At 41.9% G+C, this 23,822-nt stretch overlaps 1 protein-coding gene across 1 annotated transcript in view; it reads left to right on the plus strand.

Moving 5' to 3' along the window:
- The window catches only part of LOC139668021 (glutamate receptor ionotropic, delta-2-like), a 78,614-nt gene that overhangs the window by 46,178 nt on the left and 8,614 nt on the right, over positions 1 to 23,822 (plus strand). The gene's annotated exons all lie outside the window — the stretch shown is intronic.

Consider the following 23,822-nt stretch of genomic DNA (forward strand, 5'->3'; position numbering starts at 1 on the left):
AGCCAGGAAGACAGAATGACATCAGTCTAGAAGGTCCTCAAAGGCACAATAGGAATAGGAGTTTTATTTAGTTTGCAAATTAAAATCACACGACACTTGACATGTTAAATCATCAAGTATAGCACAATAAATTTGTAGACTTATTTAAATTATTTAAATGTACTCATTTAGAAACATGCTACTTTGCGTCACACTCTTTTTTTGTAAGTAAAAGTCTAATAATCCATCATGAGTCAGTAATAATTTTGTAGGGATATAGTGTAGATGTTGCAGTTTTCAACTGGTAGAAATCTACTTTTGGAAGGAAAATGATTTTGGAAAGAAAACTGTTATTTTTTTGATTTGTAAAACTGAAGCAGCACTTGGTCCGTTGGCCTTTCCCAATATTACACACAGTATTACTGAGATGGGAACATGCAAGACTGACCTTGAGTTTGATGAATTAAGCCCAAGATAGAATCACTGTGAGTACACGTGTACAAGATCATGTACAAGATGTTCTCTGATAGATGTTCTTCCATTTACATGAAGAGTAACCGCAAATTCATCACTCTTTGCCATTTATGAAGCTAGCCTATGTTGAGTCTGTTATGGTGAAATATCACATCATTTATATACAGATTACCATACCATCCAGTCAGTGTTAGCTGTAGGGGTTGGGACACTCAAACGAAATATTTCAAGTCGCATTATCCTATAATATTACAGCTTGTTCTCACAGCAGATGAGTGTTAGTGAAGGGATGAAATTAGCATTCTTACATGTAGTTTTGCTCATCTACTTGACATAAACCGTTAGTAAATGGTATAAAATGACATTAATCCAACTGAATTTGAGCAATCCAGTGGCACAGTGAGTCTGTTGTTCAATCAGAAGATCCGAGTTCAAACCTCCATGACAGTAAACATCCACCCTGCTGTGTGTTGTAAAGCTGACCCTGCGCTCTGACATTTCTGTGGAGGAGGGCAAGTGAAAAGAGAATTTCTTCTTTGGGGATCAATAAGAGTCTGGCAACAATAATAATAACAACACACTGCTGTAATGCACTGCATATCTATTTTTATCTGGGGGTATACTTCACATTATTAAAATGTCATCCAGTGTTAACAGTAGGAATAGGCACAGCTAAATCTAAAAATCACTCCACAGTATTTCTGATGTCATATGTCTTACTTTACAGTAGCGATGTTATATTTGATGGCTGAGCTCCACACAGACTTGGATCTCCCAAAACTCTTTCCAAATTCTTGCAGTGACAAGTAGAACTTTAAATATCACACCAAAGATTCACTTGTTTCAAAATGGTCCAAGGAAGTGGCACTTCATATATTGATACATACATTACAAGATGTTTGTGTGTATTACTTCATCACTGACGCATATATTACAGTACCATTCAAAAGTGTGTGAAGAATTGAGAGAATCAGTTGGCTGACAGTTTGAATTCATTATTTAAATCCATCAGTCAAAAGCAAAGACAGCTTCATGGTCCTGAAGCTCCTCACCACATTTCCATTTTATGGAAAGCTTCAGAAAACCTAATTTGCCAGCCCTACTTTATGCTGTATTTATTATATACAGTGTGGAATATGTATGGCAAATACCCTCACAGTACACAGCTCAATCTCAGCCCTGTTTTGACATACAGCTCACGATACGGGGTTGTCTGAGTTGATGGGGGATAAATCTAGCTAAACGATGTTAATGATACACAGATACACATGCATGGTTAAATACTTAATCCCCTCGATAATTTCCCAGCATCATAAATACCTGACTGCTGCATCTCATTTGCACGCATCACACTTTCTGTATGCGTTGCCCTTCTCCCTCCCAGTGAGGGTCTCACTTTATCCCTCCTCCCTTTAGAATATATTAGCATCAGACTTGAATAGGAGCCAGGCTTCGGCAACGTCGGAAGTGTTGGAAGCAGCGATTAAAGTGGTGTGTGGTGTTTTTAAAATGAAGAGATAAATGCAGCACACAACAGTATAGAAGCACGCAGGCAATAACGCGCACGCACACATGCACATGTTGGTCATTGGCAGAGGTGTTTATTGAGCATGAATACCTAATTAGTAGTGTGTCCAGCATCATGAATAAGACAGCATTTTATTGGTAATCTGAGCAATGAGCGTATTAAAGCATGGAGTTAAGAGCTCAGGATCCCCTGGGCACTGACGTCTAAGTCTAGTCTACCAACTTGAAACAATAATAAACAAAGGTCTGACAAACCACTTACAGCCTCTGATTTGGTTCAGAGCGGCATGTCGCATTTTGTCTGCCACTCATGCCATCACACACTGACGAAGCCAATAACATCTTGATATCAAAACAATCATTTCATTGGCTACAAATTTTTATTTGTAAAATAATAAAACTTAATTGACTGAAAATCAACTGCAATACATAAAACAAATGCTACATTTCATTCAACCTTCCCCAGCTGGCCCCATCTATTTCTACTTCAGTTGGTGATTTCCTACATTTCCCAGAATGACTTTTGACAAACCCCAGGGAACAGGCGTGAACTTGTTGCCTTAAACTGTGGGTTATACAGTATGTGTCAGTATACATAGCTATTGCCCTCTCTACTAAGAGCAAGAGTCAAGAAAATAAGAGAGTTTTGCCCATTACTCAAAACGCAACATGTCTTGTGGCTGCATTGCATTCTGGTCTTTTGAGGCTGCTGCCAGTGGAGAAATTGTTATCTCTGCCTTCTACGATGGATTTCTCCCTGTGTGATTGTTGAAAGTTGGTGCAAAATGGGTAGTCTAGAAAGAGAGGGGCTGACACCAAAACCTGAGGTTTACCAAGGGCAGGGTATCGAGAACCATTCCAATTTAGTCCTGGTTCCAAATTACCTAATTCATCGGAATCTATAAGCCGCCACACTAGCGATACCTCTTATAGATTATTAAGAGTGTTTAACAGCTTTTAACAACTTTTTCGGTGACCTTTTCGATGTCCTGTCAATTGCAAACAATGACGTGATTTGGCACCGGGGGAGTCATTTACTTACTCACCCTCATGTCAGTGGAAACACCGGTGAAGTTAGTGTGCCCATAGAACATACGGCCAGTTTGCTGGCACAGCTTCTTCAACCAGAAGTTGCAGGAGACAGTTTCTTTAGAGTTTCAAACATGACAAAAAATGACCATAAAATTATTCCAAACAGCTCATGTAGCATAATCCTGAAGCCAAACGATTCCACTGTGGGTCCAAAAGACCAATATTTACCTCATTATCTCCTAGATTTTCTGCACTTGTTCTGCAACTCGTCAACAGTCACAAGAAATAGCAAGCAGATGCTGCCTTCAAATGCAGTCAGAAATATTGGAATTATGGGTAGAGTGCACTTGATGACTTAATAAAGATGTGACACTCTTTGTTTAACTTTTAGGTGCCACGCATATACCACAACTTTTAGCCAATAAACTCATTAAAATATCAGTTACAAAACTGATGTGAAACTAAGTCTACACAGCAATATCTTATTTGACTGATGAAACTCCATTAACTCCACTTAAGCTGTATGTAGTCTGTTACCCCCGACAACTGAAACAGTAGGGATCGATAAGGGAATCCCTACGTTTACCCGTTGACGTTTTAGATAGCTGAAAATTAGCTATCAAACTTGAGGTGACTTCTCGCCATCTACATTTGCCCAGTTTTTTGTGGGAATAAGAAAAAAACACCAAAGAATAAAACGGTGCCCAGAAATACAAGGTACTTTGCCAATAGCTCTTTTTAAGAGTGTTAAAAGTGGATTATTCTTTTAAGAAGCAACTGAGAATGAGGTTTCTGTGATGAGCAAATCAATTGCATTTCAAATTGATTTGCTCATGAGAGGACAGCCCCATAGCTGCAGAGTGCAGGAGTAAAGGGAAGTAGATTCACGGCCTGGACATAGGGAGGATGGAGGGAGGGTCTGGTTCCCTTTGATAAATCCGACACGACAGAAGTGACCCCTCTGGAGTGCCAGCAAGCACCGCACAGCGGCAGTGACACAGAACGCACCATGCAGCCAGGACTTCCCCTCTGAAATATGTCTCTCTTGATTTGATGTTCTCTTTCTTCCACTCTCTCCCACTCATCTCTCTCTTTATTTTACACTGTGACTGTGTCTGTTTTTCTCCCGTCTCTCTCTCTGTCTGTGCCACCCGTTGTCTCCAACTGTGTGTTGCTCTCTTTCTCTTTTTCTGGTACTACTCTATTTCCTATTCTCTCTCTCTCTCTCTCTCTCTCTCTCTCTCTCTCTCTCTCTCTCTCTCTCTCTCATTTCTCTCCTTATGTTTCCCCTCTGTGTGTCTGTCTATCTGTCTGTCTCACTCTCTCTCACTAACATTATGTTAAAGGCTACAGGGTGCACTCTAGTGGTATAGTATTGTCTCTCCCCCCTCTCTTCACTGCATTGACACGTGCTGCCATTCTCTCTGGTATACACAGCCAGAGTGCCGGGTGTGATCACTGACACCGATGCCGTTTTAAACCCTCCATGCGCTTTCATTCATAATGAATCTGAATGAATTTAAATTGATGATTCCCTAAACAAAGTACTTTAAGTTTTTTTTCATTACTTAATAGTCAAAGACTTTTCGTATACCACCTATAGATCCTCCTTCACCTTTAATAATATCCACTCTGGCTTGAATTAATTTTCCTTTTAGAGAAAACTGTGATAATATTTTCTCACTTCTCACTCCAGGCACTTGTCACATAGAGGAAAGAAAAATGGTTTCAGAAGCTAAATGATGCCTTGGCGTCTGTTGGGTTTCATAAGGACTGCTAAAAATCCACAGGAACTAGAGTTCAGTGAAGAACTTATAGTGGTTAGTTAAATAAACCGAAATTCCTTCAAAATAGAGATTTTGAAGCCTGATTTTTTTTATGTATCTTTTTACCGGTTGTGATTTCTACTTAGTTTGAAGTCAGTGAGCAGTACCTGAAATAGCATTTTCAAGCTTGAGGCTATTTGGAAGGCCATGATGTTATTAGCAGACCGAGTGAGTCAGTCATACTCAGACATCTTTTGTTCTCCGTCTGATATCTTTGGATGTGTTTGTCTCCTTCAGTCTAGTTCCTACACTATATTTGATTCCTACGCGGTTAAGAGCTTGATATATTTATCTCTATCTATCTCTCTCTCTCTTTCCCTCTCTGACTCTTTGTGTCACTCTTTCTCTCTCTCCCTCTCTCTCTCTCTCTCTCTCTCTCTCTCTCTCTCTCTCTCTCTCTCTCTCTCTCTCTCTCTCTCTCTCTCTCTCTCTCCCTCCAACCTTAATGTCTCTCTCTCTCTCTCCGGCCTTCCTTCTCTCTTAGACAATAAACCTCTTAGTCCTCCCTGCCACCGTTGTCTCCTGTGCGGTATGGATTTTCTCCCTCTTCAGATTTCGATCCCCTCCAGCAGAATAATATTATATGTCAGAACGGGTCAGTGTCTAAGCTGTCTCTTTTATCACTCGCACACACACACACACACACCCACACACACACACAAACACACAGGTATGGGTACATACAGAGACACACAGACACACAGGCCTGTACATACATGTACACATTCACATACATCCAGATCCGCATCCACACACACACATACACACACACACGGCCGCGCTTGAGCCCTAGGGCTGGGCATGTCACGGGCTAATATACCCGTCTCTCCGATTCAGTCAATGATCAAGGCGTTCAATAAACTGGAGGTGTTGCGTCTCAGTCGTGATGTCTTATTAACTTGGAGTCCCCTATGATATGAAAGAGGAGGAGTGCCATATGTCACTGTTTGTCGTTATGACCTCTCCTTTTAAAGCGATGTGTTGTTCAACTGCGGTCTTCTCCATTTATTCTCAGCTGTGCATGGTCACATGATGGGAAAGACAGCATCGTTGTCATTGCATTCCTTTTTTGAGGAGCCCTTAGCAGCTAAGCATTTGACGGCTGTGCTGACTTGTAAAAGAAATAAGAGTGAAATTAACTATTAATTACTTAGGACATGTGGGGGTCCCTTGACTCCACTTTGTAAATCACTGAACCATAATATGATGTGCTAATAAAATGAAGTATTAAATATACCTCATAGAAAGGGAATACAATAATGTTGTGCATTATATGTGTCCACGGCTCTAGTGGACATACATTATACATACAGCACACGTGTTAAAGTGTGTCTAGTGACACTCCTGTGTTTTGATTATGTGTCCATAGCTTAAGGTGTGGAATAAATTGTGTCCTCACCCTATTTCATAGAGTAGGAGTCAAAGATGATGACAATTGGAAGATGTATGTTTTGAAAATCAGTCAATCTTATAAAGGGCCAAAGACATTCTTTCTAGTCCAGATCACAGCATCTTGAAGTTTCATAGAGACACTGGAGACTCAGGTTCATTATCCAAAGATCATTCTTATAGAACATGCAAAGGATTGGGAAATGGGAATGTTTTTTATTGAGTAGCTTTTCGATCCTGACACTTATCCATAAGCGCACACATGCACATGTCGTCTCTGTCAGGTGAAAACCTTGTATCTCCAATTTTGGTTATTTTCATTTCATTTCCATTGAAGGATCACATGCTCCTCTATGAGTTGAGAAACTTCTGTGACCTCTTGGGCTCGTGAAATCCTTTCAAACCCCATAGAATGAACATCAAAACATCAAAAATGCATTATCATTAATGTATAAATAAAGCTGTTTTTCTTAGTTCCTGAAAACTTTACATTTTGTAGGCACACACACACACGTAGGCTAAAACACACAAACCACGCGCACACGCTCAAACATTCGCATATGCATGCATACACACGCACATACAGACGCAAACACACATGCACACCTGACTCAGTTGAAGAGTCCCAATGTGAATATATGACATCCACTCTCTATCAGGTCTCAAGAGTCTCTGCTGAGTGATTTTAGAGTTGAGTGGATTGCATATTTGAGTGATTTTCTGTCTGTATGACTTTCTGGCGCACTATGGAAGGGTTCCACTTTAGAAAATGGTTCTTTTCCCATATGCCCTTGCTCGCTATCTATTATCATTACTCCTACGCCTCATTTTCATGGTAGCTTTACCAGAGAGAGAGAGAAAAAAAAAGATTTTACTGAAACGTTTACTGCAACGTTAAGTTAATTCAAGGCTAGAAGTGACATAGTATAGGTCTTTTGCTTCCACAAAGACACATCACACTAGACGGTTAAACGCAGCGTCAGAAAATTCACTATATCCTCCCAACCTAACCCTGAACTGAATAGCTTTAAAACAGTTGGGAGCATGCATGTGGATATTTGTGAATTTTACCCATTTATCCAAAAGCCAATCAGATCTGAGAAAAAGGACGGCAGGTAGGCGGGTAGGAAACGTGGAATTAAATGCATCATACACATGTATGGATTATATGGAGGACGTTTACCTCAACTAAAGCATTTTTGCATTTTTGCTGTCATTTGTGATATGCTTCCTCCAGAAAATAAAAAAAAAACCCAAATAAAAAATACCCATATCATGGATTTGAATTTCAAATTTGTTACATTATATTACCATGCTGAAATGGAACTGACCCATGCAGCTGATAGGTCACACCAATCAACTGAAGCACACAAGATTCCTTCACATTGTATCACTTATATTCAATTGATATATCCCTTGCATGTGTGTGTGTGTGTGTGTGTGTGTGTGTGTGTGTAATGTATTTTTTAATATCCCTTGCCTGTATCCAAATTCTATATATCTTGTGTCACCTGTGTCACATAGATCTTTCTGTAACAAACCGAGCACGGATGGTAATGCCTCACTGACATTACATCATAAAACACACGCACGCACACACACACACACACACACACACACACACACACACACTGTTTTACATGTTCCCTGATGTCTCCCTATATCCCTCTGCTGGTTGATGATAATACCGCAGATGATCACTAAGATTAGATCATTTTCTCATTTGTCCTCACCCATGTTTAACTCGTTCCTGTAACAAGCCTCTCTCTCTTGACTCTCCCTATCACCATAATGACTGTAGAGATGATGATAAAGGCTACCATCATTTTCTCACCTATCCTACATATGTCTGTCCACTTAAAAGTAAAGAGCCGGTGTAATGTAACCCGATACGCTTTCGCCAATTTGCCATAATGACTTTCGAAGATGATGATAAAGATTATGGTGATTCCTCCACCAGGTAGGGCTGATGTTAAATCAACCAATGCCTGTTAAGATCCTTAAGCCCTGGGTGAGAGGAGAGAGAACGCACTCTGGAGAACGATTGAGAGGAAGCAGAGGAGAGATCGGGGGGCACGGGGCAGAAGAAATGGAGGGTGAATAGGTGTTGGGGGAGCAAGATGGGAGAGGAGAGGAAGTGGGTGATGGAGGGAAACGGAAAGAGAGGGATGGAAGATGGAAAAGAGGGAGAAGATAGATAAGGAGAAAAGGATGGGGGAGGCAAAGAGGGATGGATGAAGAGAGGAAGGGGAAAGACTAGAGAAAGAATGGGCAGTCTATAGGACCTAGATGGAGAGGGAAATGGAGGAGAGGAGAGTGGGGTAAGATGTGAGAGGGAAAAGACGAGAGGAGGAGAGAGCGCACAGAGGATAGGGACAGATTTTAACACCATGTTTTAGTAATGTGTAAATTCTTTATTTTCTTATTGGTTTAATGGACTCTTGGGTGCATTACCCATTGGGACTAAAAGCCATCCAATAAAAAAAATCCAATCAAACATAAGTAAGAGAGAGGATTTAGAGAGAGAGAGAGAGACAGAGAGAGAGAGAGATAGAAAGAGAGGGAGAGAGAGAGAGATGGGCAGCATTTATCTGACTACAAATGAGGCCTCTCCCTCCATGACAATGATGCGTTAAGTGGCTTGGGTCATATTTTCCCTCCAAGTTGAGACTTCATTACTTGGGGCTTATATCGCAAACATGCGCCTCCTCTTTAATACAGAGCGCCAGGGCCGAGGAGAGGGATGGGGAGAGGGAGAGAAACAGATGGAAAAAGAAAGAGGCGAGAACAGAGGATGGCTAGATGGATGGAAGGAGGAGAGAGAAGCAATACAAGAAATAGTGAAGGTGATAGAGGGAGGCAGATACAGCAGGAACGAGAACAAGGAAAAGTAGGGAGAGAAATTGGGAGGGGTGGAGAGAGTGATAGCAGCAGGGCAGAGAGAGAGAGGGAGAGAGAGATTAATGGATGGTACAATACTGAGGAGGTAAACAGGAAACTTTGATCAGACAGCATGGGGAGAGTGATGGTCACCAACCAAAAACCCTATTCTCTCTCTTCTCTGTTTACTCTCTCCCCTCCTTCATTCTTCTCCCGCCATCCCTCCATCTCTCTCTTTCTTCCACATCTCTACTGCCTTCCACCCCCCCGCCCCCCATTGTAGCATGTTTCATCTCTCTCTTCATTAGCGTCCTGTCATAGTGAAATATGTTGAGCAATGTGATGCAAGGTGGATGGGGAAAGGTGCTGTTGAAACGGAGCATATCAATGAGCCTCACCCCCAGTGCCTCACTGTGTGTGTGTGTGTGTGTGTGTGTGTGTGTGTGTGTGTGTGTGTGTGTGTAGGTGTATGTATGTGTTGGTATGCTCTCGACTTAGAGAGCCCTCTCTAACACCTGTCTGCCCTCTTAAATCAAAGTCAACAAGAGATCTGTAGGCAGCAGTGGTCTGTGTGCGTTTGTCTGCCTGTTTCTGTGTGTGTGTGTGTTTGTGTCAATGTCACGGTTCTTTAAGGGCCTCCTGCCAGCCAGTCATTGGTCAGGGAGTTGCCAAGGTTACCGAGCAGGGTGGCACAGCTGTGTCCAGTGACAGATCTCTGTGTTTGTGTTTTTCTGTGTGTGTGTGTGTGTGTGTGTGTGTTTGAGAGAGAGAGAGAGAGGGAGAAAGAGAGTGAATTTTCTTGAACAAAGTTTCCAGGTCTCCTGGTAGCCTAAAGCTACGTGACTTGCATCTCTTACACTGTACGCACAAAAATTCAATGCACTTCCATCCTTCGTTCCTTCCTTTCTTCCTTCCCTCCTTCCTTCATTCTTTCCTTCTTTGCTTGCTTGCCTGCTTCCTGCTTTCTTTGCCTGCTCTTTCTTTCTTTCTTTCTTGCTTTCTTTCTTCTGTTAATATCACTGCTACTGCTGTCCGTATTTCTGCTGATGCTGTTTTTGCTATAAAAGTCAGTAGTGCTGCTTGTGGTATTTCTGGCTGGAGTGGTTCTGAGTCATCCCCATGCCATGGTGCAGTTACAGGGGGCAGATGAGGCAAGACCAATTTCATTATATTTTAAAAAAAAAGTTACTGTCATATTACGTGTTTGACAAGGATTTTCATTACATTTGATAGAAATCTCAAGGAACCTGAGCTCAGTCTGCAACAGCACTAGCTAGCTTGATGTATATCTACCACCATGCCTGACTCCGACTGCAGCAATATCCTCTGTAATAATCCAGCCTCTACTAAGACCAGAAAATGCCTTTTTGGCTGCTGGGCTCTCTCATTTTCTATTTTCTAGCAGTGCAAATCACCCTGACAGGAAAAAGAGAAAGCTCTTTTCCTGCGGAGTCTGATAGCTCATTAGGATTCAACACAACCAGCCCAAACAGCAAACATATTTTCCTGCTGTTACAATCCTCTGCCTGTGTGATGACAGTGTTTCTGTGTTGTGACTCAGATTCAGGGAGAGGAGATGAAAGGAGGAAGAGAGAGGAAGGAAATGGGGGAGAATTTACACTAGATATTAAACAAGGAAGATGGTAAGGACAGAAAGATACTTCTCCAAAGGGAAGATGTATAGGTAGAAAAAGAGAGAACGACAACGGAAAAGAGAGAGGAAGTACCCCTGCCAACTATGTTGATTAAAGTGATTAAAACTGGAGTGGTTGCTCGAGATCTGACAGACCGGGCTAGAGCCAAGAGAACAGAGGAGGGAAGGAAGGAAGGAATGAAGGAAACAGAGAGAGAAGGAAAGGAGGAGAACAGTATGAAGACAGAAAGAAAGAAGAGGCATCATCTGCACAGTATTAGCCTTAAAGAAAGAAAGACAGAAAGAAAGAAAGAAAGAAAGAGAAATTGAGAGAGAAAATGATTGAGAGTTCTTCGTCCCTCCTCCTCTTTCTAGCTTCTTTTTCCGTTTCCCTCCGTCTTATTTTCTGTCTTCCCCATCTCTAATAATGAAGAAGTCTACTTCCCTGCTTCTTTTTGTCTCTCTCTTTTCTCCCAGCCACGACTCAATAATATATTTGACACCCACACAATCTTTTTTTTGTTCTTTTTCACTCCCTCTGCCTCTCCCTCTCCCTCTCTCCCTGTTAGTCTCTCTCTCTCTCTCTCTCTCTCTCTCTCTCTCCCCCCCCTCTCTCTCTCTGCTCTGTTCCTCTCTTGCCCTCCCTTTCTCTCAGCCTCTCCATAGCTCTGCTTTTCTATCATTCTCTTTTGTCTCGTGCCATATACCGCTTGTGTCTGTAATAATTAAAACAGCTAACAAGAAAATCAGTGGAAGTGAGGGGTTGAAGATGGCAATTAGAGGGCTGCTTCATTACGGATGGTATGTGTGTGTGTGTGTGTGTGTGTGTGTGTGTGTGTGTGTGTGTGTGTGTGTGCAGGCATGTCTGTGTGTAGATATGCCTGCGTATGTACTGAATATCTGACAGAAGAATCTCTCTCTCTCTCTCTCTCTCTCTGTCTGTGTGTGTTAACTCTCATTTTCTCAGCAGGGATAGGACTAATCTTAGACAGCTTATCATTAGCCCTTAGCCTCTCTGAAATGAACTGAGACTGGGGGGATGGGTGGAATATGCCTTTTGGGACATACAGTATCTGTCATACATGCTATAATATTTGAACTTACAATTGATTATGGAAATGGTCCATTGCTAGGGAGAAAGAGAGAGTGTGAAAGAGACAGACAAAGCAGTGGGGGGGCTATGATGAGCAGTGTATATAACAAGGCTGTAAAGGTACGCAGAGTGTGGAAACAACTACATTTCTACCATGGGAATGTGCTATCGGTCTCTTACAAGTGATTGGAAACCCGTAGGAAACAGGAATACAGATTGTCTTATCCTCTATTCACAATAACACAGCCAAGCCCTAGTGTATGGAAACCTTCCTTTAGTAATAAGTCAACCCTAGAGTTGTCTGTCTATGTCGCCACAGGAGGTACTCATCCTTTACTTTCACTCGATGTCGCGCGTCTGCTATGCAGCTGATTTGCATTGCTCCAAATCGTCATTCAGTTTAATGCAAATTGCCGATGTGAAATGGCATCAGTAAAAGTAATCCGCAGTTCCCAGCACATCTTGATAGGATAAGTTATTTTGCCAGGCAACAAAGTCTGCTCCAACCTGTATCTGATAAATCTGTGGAGGCACAAACAGTCCCAGACTCCTTCAATATGACAAATCTTTCTTACAGCTCTACAGATATATTGGGCTGTGATATTAGTCTGTATGTAAATTTACAGCCCCTGAGCAAACCGTCTTGTAATTTAGTTCTCTTTGTGCTCGGTGGACAAAAGCTTAAAGATTTAAAACAGCAAACGGCTCATCCCGCCAACCTGTTTCAAATTCCCCCCTTGTTCTAATGCTGAACAAAACAACAGAACAGTAAAACACCTAATTTCAACGTGTCCCTCCTGCACTTAAAGTATAACTCAAATCAAACTCTGGGAAGCTTCTGTTGCCAAACGTGACGGCTTGCCTTAGAGTTTGCCCTGGAGTTTGGAATTACTTTGCTCTGTAAGGTAAAAACATCATTAAAAAGTAAAAAATGAAATGTCTGTCAAAGTTGAAATCTTAAACAAAGATACAGCACAGAACATGAATAACACTTGTCATCTACAGTAGGCATTTCTGTTGTGCGGCGGTGTGTGATTTGGTTTCAATTAAGTTTTATTTAACAACCCAGTGGTGATGACTGTTCAGAGGTTCAGTCTGCCCGTATAATTCTGCTCATTGTGCATTCTGTATGATCTAAGAACATTAGTTTGACTCTGATTACTCTGACAACTCCGCCCTAATAAAACACCTCCAGTAATGATCTCTTTGCCTTAACGATATCCCCTACACTCTAAATGAGACAACTCACCTTAATGAGCCAGAGAAGGTAGATCGGTATGCGTTACTAGAAAATTAAAACACACACACAGGCACATACTTGGCTCAAACCGAGTAAGCAGAGGAAAAACCTAAAAGCAGTCACATTACCAGAATAACACAAATAAAGAGAAGAAAGGGAGAGAGATAGGATGCAGGATTTAGATTTTACAAAGTAGACAACACCATAAATTGGGAGGGAAACCTCAATTCAAAATTAGCAGCTGTTGGCCTTGTAACCAAAATGCCTCTGATAGTTTAAGTCAATGGAATGAAAGCTTTGTTTTTTGGACTGTTGTAGTTTCCACTTTTTTCCCCCCATGACTTAACACCAAGATCCGTAGATACACATCATTAGTATACTTGTAGACCTGTAGGAGATTAAAATGCACTCACAGATTGGCCGAGAAAGAAATATGGAGGAGAGTGCAAAAGCAATTACATCACCTTAATAAGAAAGGCCGATAGAAACACAGAGTTGCTAAAGTTAGACAACAGTATTAATCAAGAGGGCAAATGCCCATGCTGGAAAAAAAAGAGAAAAAACAATTTTTAAAAGACATTTTTCATCTGCCTGCTCTGGTCTGCATCACGTCTGGCCAGCGCTGTGACCCAAAGTAAACCATTAGATATCATATCTGAATTTTTAAGATAAAAGAGGATAAAGAAGAAAAATAAAATGAGGATGAATCACCGTAACTCCCTCCTCCTTTTTGGGGGGGTGGTAGTGCTGTAAGTTCAATTATTGGACTGTAGATAAATTAGGGGGCAGAGTGGGAGGTGGAGAGATTTTGAAGTGATATAAATGGTTCTGGTGGAGGGATATCTGGTTACAACTGACCCCACCTTCTTATCCTCACCTCACCCATACCCACTCCATTTCTCATGCTCTCCTCTCCCCCTCCTCCTTGTCCTCCTTGTCGTCTTTTCTTTCCCCAATCCCTTTTTCCCCACTCTTTTCTCTCATCCCCTCCTCTTTCCCCCTTTTTCTCTCCTCTCCTTTCCTCCCCTCCTCCTCCCCTTTTCTTTCTCCTCTCCTACCTCTCCATCTTCCTCTGTTCTACCTCTCTTCTCTCGGGCTCCCGGCCAGTATTAAGGTGTTACTCACATCCATCCTCCCCTTTCCCTCCCTCGTCTCCCTCCATCTCTCTCACTCTCTCTCTCTCCACTGTCTTCTCATTTTCATGCGGCTCGCTGGGTAGCCATGCTCTGCGTCTTTATCTCTGTCCGTGGGAGAGGAGGTGGCCGAGTGCCAGGGACTAATGGACTTTTGGAAAACACAGACAACCATGCATCACAGGCCTGAGAGCTAGGGAGAGAGAGAGAGAGAGAGAGAGAGAGAGAGAGAGAGAGAGAGAGAGAGAAGGGGGTGGAGAGAGATGTAAAGAGTGGCAGTGAAGGAAGAATTAAAGTCAGAGGTTAAAGTAAGACAACACAGGGAAAAATAATGAAGGGGAGATGATTCATTCTGAGGTCTTTCTCAATATGCATTCTTGTGTCCTATATGACACATTTGACATAATGTCTAACGGCCGAGATATGAAAACAAAAGAATGCAGAGGATGGAGGATGGATCAAGACAACTCTCCAAGACAACTTGGGAAGAACGTTCTCCATAAGGACACAAGTATCAACCTGGAGTTCTTGGATTTGATGAAGGAGAAGGAGAGTCAGGACTGTCAGTTGTACCCTGAGGCTTAGCAGGTGGAATAACTTCTGGTGTCTAGGTCACATCTCTTGGGGAGAATCCAAAGTACATGCACACACACACACACACACACACACAAGGACTTGCTCGCTAGTTAGAGTAGAGATCATTTCCAGATGACAGTCTTTGCCCTCATGGACCTCAGGCCAGGTCAGGTGGACATGGAAATGCATCTCTAATGACCCAGTGCAGGCCAGCAATGACAAACTCATTCCCAGTCTCACAGCAGACTCCATCAGACTGCAAGACATGCATCTCCAAGTGTACCTAAAGTCTGCGAGGGCAGAGACTGTAATTTGCAGTAAGCCTATTGGCATTCAGACCAAGTATGAGTTGAACTCTAGGGCAGGCTTCTCTCAACCACAGTCATAACTGAAAGAATTCTGGGTAATCTAGTGTCTGATCTTTACTTTCTTTCTGACAGACTTTCATGATTACAGTATGAGGAAAGACACACAAAAAATTCCCACTGTGTCACAGTGTTTACATATCGGGAGGGTGACTGGTAGGTTTCATGTGGTCCACTTTAATAGCACTGTTGGGTGGCAGGGACTAGGAGCAGAAAATAAGGAACAGTCAAGCAGCATCACAATAGCAGATGCTTCCAAATGTAGACAAATTCATAGGACCAGTGGGACCGTATGATCTGGAAGATTCATATCAGAAAATGCCAGCTGTTCATTAATTATGTGTAAATGTGGCTATAAAACCACTCAAATTAACTGAACAGTAGCAAAGTATTGGCACAACTTGTCAGTCAGCTCGCTAACTGATAGTTATCGCAGGTGCTCAGGTTTTTCTCTCTGATATCAGATCTTCTATCTCAGGCTCATTGACATTCATTCATTTCAATAGTAATTCTGGTCCTACAGGTAAAATTACCCCCAAAATTCTAATTATTCTGAGATAAATTGCAGCTGTTGAAAATACCTCACTCTGTTTAATTACCCTGGGGAATAGATGGTGCTACAGTGAGCGATGGTGTTAGAGCACTCATCCACCTAAATCTGTCTGCCAAAGAGTCTGTCTGAGTGTATCAGTAATCATTTTCTCTTCTTGCCTTCATAACTATTTCCTTCCCACTGTTCCAATTAAAACTCCTCCAAATCAATCCGTATGTCTACCATATTACCATATGCAAGCCTTTTTTATATATTACTGATATACTAACATGCTGGAGCTGGAGGCTTCAAGACAAAAATGCACCATTTGGATGGGCCCACAGCATCACTCTGCAATGTTTCTCCTAGCAATTGTTCCTTGGTGGTGTGGAAAGTCCTCCAATACAGCATTTGGACCATTTGGCACCAGAACTTGTCACTGAAACCAATGCTAATGAACTTAATTTAGGAGAGCTGGCAGCTCCTCAGTGGTGTGAGCAACACTGCAGCCTGTGTTGAATCGTCCTTTTGTATTCTAAAAACTACTTTGGCAGCTAAGAAATTAAATTGGCTGAAGACATTCTGCTCCCTGTCCTGAATCTGAGTATGGAGAGTTCACTGGAGCAGTTTGGAGCTGAGTGTGACGCAGACGGGATGAAGGTGAGCACTTCCAAGTCTGAGGCCATGCTTCTGTCCAGGAAAAAGGTGGGCTGTCTCGAGAGCTGAGCAGTTGCCCCAAGTGGATGATTTCAGGTATTTTGGGGTCTTATTCCCAAGTGAGGGTAAAAGGAATCGTGAGATTGACCACCGGTTAGGTGCCGTGTCTGCAGCAGTCAGACTGCGGTGGCTAAGAGAGAACTGAGCGACAAAGCAGAGCTCTTGATTTACCGATCGATCTTTGTTCTGACCCTCAGCTATGGTCACAAGCTTTGGGGAGTGACTGAAAGATTGAGATTGCGGCTACAAGCCGCCAAAATGAGGTTTCACCACAGGGTGGCTGGCCTCACTCGCCGTGACACTGTGAAGAGTTCAGTAATACCGGGCATGACTGAGTGGGAGGAGACCCCCGGGGCAGAGCCAGGACACTCTAGAGAGACGACATCTCCCAGCTGGAAGATAGGAGGGCCTGGAAATCCCCCAGGAGGAGCTGGAGGAGGTTGTTGTGGAAAAGGTCATCTGGCTGCTCATGGATGGACATCCTGAATCCACTAGCAACGGTGGCTGGTTGACTAAAAGGTTAGTTTCATGCTCTGCTTACAGTGGCAGTGTTAGAGGTTGGAGAAAGTCAGGGATGAGGCTACGGTAGGAGGTGAATCTGTGGCTCTGTCTGTTTTGCTAGAGACCCACGGGGAAGTTAGTTGAAATCATTTAAAAATTTCACTGTGGCATTCATGGAGGACATATCCCGAATTTGATTTGGAGCGATGGATTTTTGGCAGCGCCACAGCAACTACACAGAGAAAACATGGCGAAAAAAAAAGGCTCAGTGGCGGTTTCCACATGGGAGGGATGGGCATGGAGAATGAAGGTGGCGTCTGACAGTGTGCTGGCTCCGCCATCACTGCCTCTCTTCCACCGAGAGAAAACAAGAGAGGAGGAGTCTCAAAGAAAGGCACAGTTACAGTCATGAAATGCTGGAACCGCAGAGAGGGAGAGATGGGAAAGTCTCTGGACCACTTCCACAGTTTTTTTGTAACTGAATTTCACGCTAACCCAGTGACTTGTATAAGTTGCATGCGAAAAGATGTCAGGTGCTGTGTGTGTGTGTGTGTGGGGGGGGGGGGGGCATGAAGAGAGAGAGAAAGAGTGTGAATACTTACATGGACCTGTGTTTTATGCTTTGGAGGTCAAAAAGTATTAATAATGCAGAGTTTACCATGTGCAAGTAATGGGTTTATCGATGAAATGCATGTCGGTGTGAATTATCGGTAGACAAATCCTCTTAACTTAGACTCCAGCTTCCTGAGAGACGCACATTATCAACCTCCTGTTCTCCGTCTCTCTCTCATCTGCAAATCTCAATATGCTTTGTATGTTTTTTTTCTCTTTCTCTTGCTCTACGTCTGTCTCATTCTGTCACCGTCTGTCATGGGACTATTTCATTTCTCTTACTGTCTCTCCCTCTCTCTCTCTCTCTCTCTCTCTCTCTCTCTCTCTCTCTCTCTTTCAATCTGTCTCTATCTCCCATAGCTTTCACTACTTGGCAACCCTGCTGTGCAGATATTGTTTTTTGTTTTGTTTTTCTTTTTTTTTGCCAAAGACTTCAGAGGAGATCAAAGAAACAACATAGCTAAAATGCAAAATATAAGTGTTAATTTTGCATATCCTTGACCTTGGTATTTCAAAACTTTTGTTCTTGTTTTGGTTTGTCTGTCAGTTTGTTTATTTTTCCCAAGAAAGCACAAGCTTGGGTCAGGGCCCAGACGGTAGGTCATGGACTACCTGTTTGAGGTCAGACAGGAAAGGTTTGATAAGGTCCCTGCTTCATCTCCTCTCTCTCTCTCTCTCTCTCTCTCTCTCTCTCTCTCTCTCTCTCTCTCTCTCTCTCTCTCTCTCTCTCTCTCTCTCTTCTTCTCAGGCAATAATTATACACACCCTCTTCACCAATTCAAGGAAAAGAGAAACTTTTCACATTGGGCATCTAACCGCCCTGAATAAAACATCAGTGTTTGTTTGTAAGATTTATTTCCCCCTTCCAGGGGCGGTGAGGTAGATTGCTGAATCAAAGTAGGGGAGGTGGTGTAAAGCTTTAGCAATTTTAAATGCTTGAGATACAATGCCTCCCCTTGTACCTCAGATGGCAGTATGCTATTTAATGATGCATTCTGTGTCTTGACTCCTCTCATGAAAACAGCCACGAAACTTGTTTTGAAATAATTTTACATATGGATATTGTATAATAATATACGTGTGGCACATTGTTCTTGACCATCTACTCCACTTAGACGTGTATTTTAATCAAACATGTTCATAAAGCCTGCCACCTTCCTGGGTTGACATTCATTCAGCTCTCTTGGAAAACTTCACAGTTCAACATGCACTTGGCTTTTCTGCTTCAGTTGTCCTCTTCTGAACCAGAAATGCTGTTTGCACATAACACAGCTGAATGACTTCAATCCAGTTGTGTTTGGCTGCAACTGTCTCATGGTGACTAGCTGTGGCTGGATTTTTAGCCTTTCAGCCAGAGGAGGAGTAAATTATTGTTCATCTTTATTGAAATGCCCATTTCATTGTACACCTGAGGTTCAGCAGCAGTGTTCATCAGATGCAGTGTGCATCATATGAATCCCTCCGTGCAGCATGGATTCAGCTCAAATTTTATTGTCCTGTGAGGGGACTTTGGTTCACAGACAGTTTTCACTAGAAACATGCAATGAAAATACATACAAAAAAAAATGTAATAATAAAAACACATAACTAACCACAGTAAATACCAGTCGAACATTAGTTTGTAAGACCAGACAGGGAGTCAGTAGCTCGACATAAAAAGTTGCTCATAAGTGCAAAATAGCCGAGGTGCTACATAATTTCATGTGCAAATAAAGGAATCTAACTGTAGTGAGGATAAATTAATCCCTGGTTCTTTTACTGTTTAGTTTTCACCAACCTGTAAGTCCCTGTCCAGAGATCCTGGGGTTGCATTCATTTGTCTCCAAAATGTTTAGGATCTGAAGTTAAACAGACAATTTATTCCAATACAGTGTAATGAGACATTTTATTATCATACAATGTGCTACCATTATCATAGGCGCCTGAGCAATGGAGCAAGTGGAGCAAATGCATCCCCATTATTCAATTAGGGGGAGCAAAGTTATGGTTTTGCTTCCCCACTTTTTGTCTTTTTAAAAATAAACGTATCATCATACAGTCCCCGCAATCAGGTGATTATATTTAAGCAGCCTATATCAATGATCATTTTACTATTTTCAGCAACTGACAAAAACAAGTAATAAAAAAATCACATTTTTGGACCACCCTTTGAGTTGGTTCAGTCGAACCCGTTGCTGATCGTTTGCCACAGCATGCTTTGGCTGTCAATCACAGTCTGTCAATGAATCCACACAGGAGTCTGTTACAAAGGTAAGAAACATGACATTTAGCTTAACTGTGATCATTGACTGAAAATAGAACATAGGAAAAGATAGGCTAGCGTATGTTGAATGAACCTGCTTGGCCCACTGACTCCAGCCAAACTTTAAACTAGCTAAAAGTAGGATTGAACTGTCGCCGAAATGCAGAACCGATTTCCAAAATGTAAAATTTGTACGGAAATACAGTTTATCTTTATAAGTTATATTGATGCCGAATTGACAAGAAGACTGTCTACATATGAAGACGCCTTTTATCTTGTGTTTCTAGAGTTATGTGTTTTTACAGACACGTAAGGAATTGTTAATATGTCATATTTCTTAAAGGGAGTTTGGCGTAATATTTTCCCCATTTAATGGTTTAATAATGTATGTTTGTATTGATTACTGACGGTGCTGATCAGGCTAATTATCAGCTAACTGTACTCAGTTTGGCTGTTTCTTGACTTAATCCAAGAGGTTAGGTGGTGTAGAAATGCAGGAAATTTGTTTTAAATTACAATTTTGCCCCCTGCCAATCGTGTATCTTTCCAAGTTTGCTCCCGCATTTTAAAACATAACCAGGCGCCCATGACCATTATCATCATCTGTAGCTCTGATTAACCAGTATTTCAGGTTGTGTGAAGCAGAATACAATAATCTGAATACATGTAATCACTTACTCCAAAAGCTTTGTGTTGTCTTCATCATGGACTGTGTTGGTCCAACTGTTGCTCAGCAACACTGTTAACAGAGAAAGAAGGGACAGACACCCTAGTAGTGCATGAACCCTTATTGCTGTTATTCCCACAGCACATCAGCTGTGTGTGTGGGAAAATGTATTCAGAAAACAAGTGCAAAAGAACACATATCAGGGAGAAAAAAGGCATGATTCATACTTTTCAAAAGCGAGCAAATGGAACACAAGACTTCATTATGAAAAATACCATTGAACAAAGGGAAGATAAAAAGGAAACAGAGAGAAATAATAATTTTGCTGCCAGATCCTATTAAGGGTGGCATCTTAGTTTTGGCTCACTGATCCGTCTCGGATGATCCGTCTCTCCAACATCTGTCTCCAATTACTCCTCTCCTCCACTATCACATCTCTCATCGGCTTAACGGGGTCTGAGCAAAGATTTGCATACAGCGTGGCAATAGGCGATTAATTTCTGGGGGTTTTTTTCCTTCTTCCTGGAGAAACAAAGAGGACTAATGACAGCTGAGGGTAATTAAACAACAGAAAAAACAAAGAGAGGAGAGGGATTGAAGAAGTTGTCATATTGCGTCGCAGGGGATGGTGGCGACTGTTGCCACCAGAGCAAGCAGGCGAGACAGAGCGCCTCATGAGGGATTGATGCCACCTGTGTGCCAGGCTTTCATCATGTGAGATCTAGTCGAGAGTTTCTCCATTTGTTGTGGTTCTTGGGAGTGGCAAATGGTGGTTCATTCATCTCAGAGAATGACAAGTAAAGCCGTTTTGCTGTGGAGTATCAGGAGAATAGTATTGCACCTGTGTGCTAAACTCCAGACTTCCATTCTACAAAATAAAGATGTTGTATTTCATCTTTTGCAAACCCTTATCAGGTCACTTCAGCTAGCGTTGTTTCTGAAATTTAAGCCATGGGGACAAAGTTTTGTTTTGTTTTGTTTTGTTGTTGTCTTTTTGAGGTCCAGATAAACTCAATACAGATCTGTGCATGATAATCTTAAAAGATAAATGAAAAAAAGAAATTTGAAGAAATCTTCAAAACAAATCAAACGTCAACCTACCAAGCTTTTCATTTTTTAATTGACGAAAGTAATTATATCGTACTACTGCTGCCCACTGCTTCTGCTCTTTGAAGAACAGAATAGGATAGAACAAAGTTTGGGTGTAAGTATGAGTCTCCGATTTTTAACACACTGTAGATACAAAATCTGCCTCAGAGAGTCAGAACCCAAATCACTGTGTGTATTCTCATCTTTTAAGGAGGAACTGTCCTGAAATAACCTCCCCCACATATATTGATGCAACGTGACGCATATAGGAAGGGAAGAGAACATGCCGGCTCTCTTTCCTGTGCCTTGATTGATTTCCTTGCACCTAATCCAATCTTTATTCAGATCTACACACATATCTGCAGGAAGCCACCTAGCGCAGACTGGGGGGAGTACTTGGCTGGGGAGCAGGCTCTCATTGTAATGCTCTCTGATTTGTCAAATGAGGCCCAAACAAAGGCAGTACAGAGCATGTGGGATGCAAGTAAAAAAGATACAGAGAGAGAAAGCCAAGAGACGGAGCTAGCTGGCTTAAGTATAGACAAAGCTGTTTGTGGGCCTGCTTCTGTGTGTGTGTGTGTGTGTGTGTGTGTGTGTGTGTGTGTGTGTGTGAGAGAGAGAGAGAGAGTGAGTGAGAGTGAGGGAGAGAGAAAGAAAGAGAGAGAAAGTACAATATATGTGTGTGTGTTATGTTTATATATTGGGACAAGTTGTAGTTTTCTTGTACTTGTGCCCTGAGACTTAAAGATAGTAAAGATTAATTTGAGTTGGACCGTGCTCAGTTGCATTGGGTCTCTCTCTCTCTCTCTCTCTCTCTCTCTCTCTCTCTCTCTCTCTCTCTTTCTCTCTCACCCAACCCGCCACTCCTTTCTCATTTGCAAAATCAGACAAAATCAAAGCCAGAGGAGAATGATGCATGAAAACATATGCAGACATATGCAGAGAGTGAGGGCCCTGGGGAGATAGTTTTGAGTTGGTAGCAATTGTGTGTGTGTGTGTGTGTGTGTGTGTGTGTGTGTGTGTGTGAAAGAGAGAGAGAGAGAGAGAGAGAGAGAGAGAGAGAGAGGGAGATTTTGACAGTAAAAGACGTAGGTTGATAATATAATTCTTGCATTAAAACAGTTTCTAAGCTGCAGTGAAAGTGCCACCGTGGAGTCAGTGCTCAAAGTCTCCATCTGCAAAACTTTTTCTTAATAGCCCCACAGTCATTCCCACAGAGTAAAACAAAGTATTGTTTGATGTTAGAGGATGATTCAGCAGTTGGACTGTATTTTCCCTACAGTATAGGCCATAAATAGAGGCCTTTAGATTCATGACCTCAGTCTGAAGGCTGTGGTACAACATTTTGTCAGTGCAGTTTCAAGTGCAACAAGCAGAAGCTGAGAGCAATTTGTTTTTATATTTATGGTTTGCAAATTAAATTTTTCACATTTGCCAATCTCCATCCCTGATCAAGGCAAATTCCCTTCTGTTTAAAGCTGATTAATTCATTGGCAGTTTTTTAAAGTAATGGAAATGGGCTGCCTGCTGTGAGGACAGGGATGAGCAGTGATCACAAAATCCATGTGGATAACATAATGGGCTATGGAAAAAAATACATGAATAAAACTACAGTTGATGGCAAAACTGTCCTGCCTTGTCATGGCCATAAGCCTGTATCTGAAGTTGTTACTGTTGTTACTGAAGTTGTTCAGTGGATTCCCACTGGAAAGAACACAGAAACCCCCCAATTTCACATCCATCGCTTAAAGGCTAAATACTGAACATTTAAGGAATTGACTCCACGCTAAGGGACGATTTGTTGATGTAGGCCACTTTAAAAGTGTTAAATTTATAATCTAAGACGCAATTTATGTAGGGAGGAAAGACCATTTTTGATATATTTGAGATTAGTCTTAAAGCATGATGAAGACTCTACTATTCCTTTTGCATGTGGGGTGTCCTTGACAGGGTCTTTCTGAAAGAGGGGCAGAGAGAGAGAGAAAGAGAGAGAGAGTCAGATAGAGGGAAAGTGAGAGATACAGAGAGAAAGTAGACCCTGGAGTGGTTCAGCTGTTTTGAAGTTTCAGCATGGGTAGACTCTGAAGCCAGGCTGTTTGAACCACAGCAGATATAGCTGGACACCTTTAGAAACCTGCCTAGTTACTCATATCATGTAATATAACTGGTAAAGTATCGTCTACAGAGGGTTTCAGAGTGTATGCCGCATGAGAACAGTCATTTCTGCCATGAAAGGGACATTTCTTTACATGAAGCAGTGCTTGAAGATTACCTTTCAGGCTTTGCTCATTTACTCATGCTGCTCTAGTCTAGAT

This window comes from Centroberyx affinis, unplaced genomic scaffold, assembly GCF_046629955.1.
Source record: "Centroberyx affinis isolate AG114_WGS23_722 - 3 ecotype Tasmania unplaced genomic scaffold, CSIRO-AGI_Caff_v1 ptg005956l_1, whole genome shotgun sequence".
Taxonomy (NCBI): Eukaryota; Metazoa; Chordata; class Actinopteri; order Beryciformes; family Berycidae; genus Centroberyx; species Centroberyx affinis.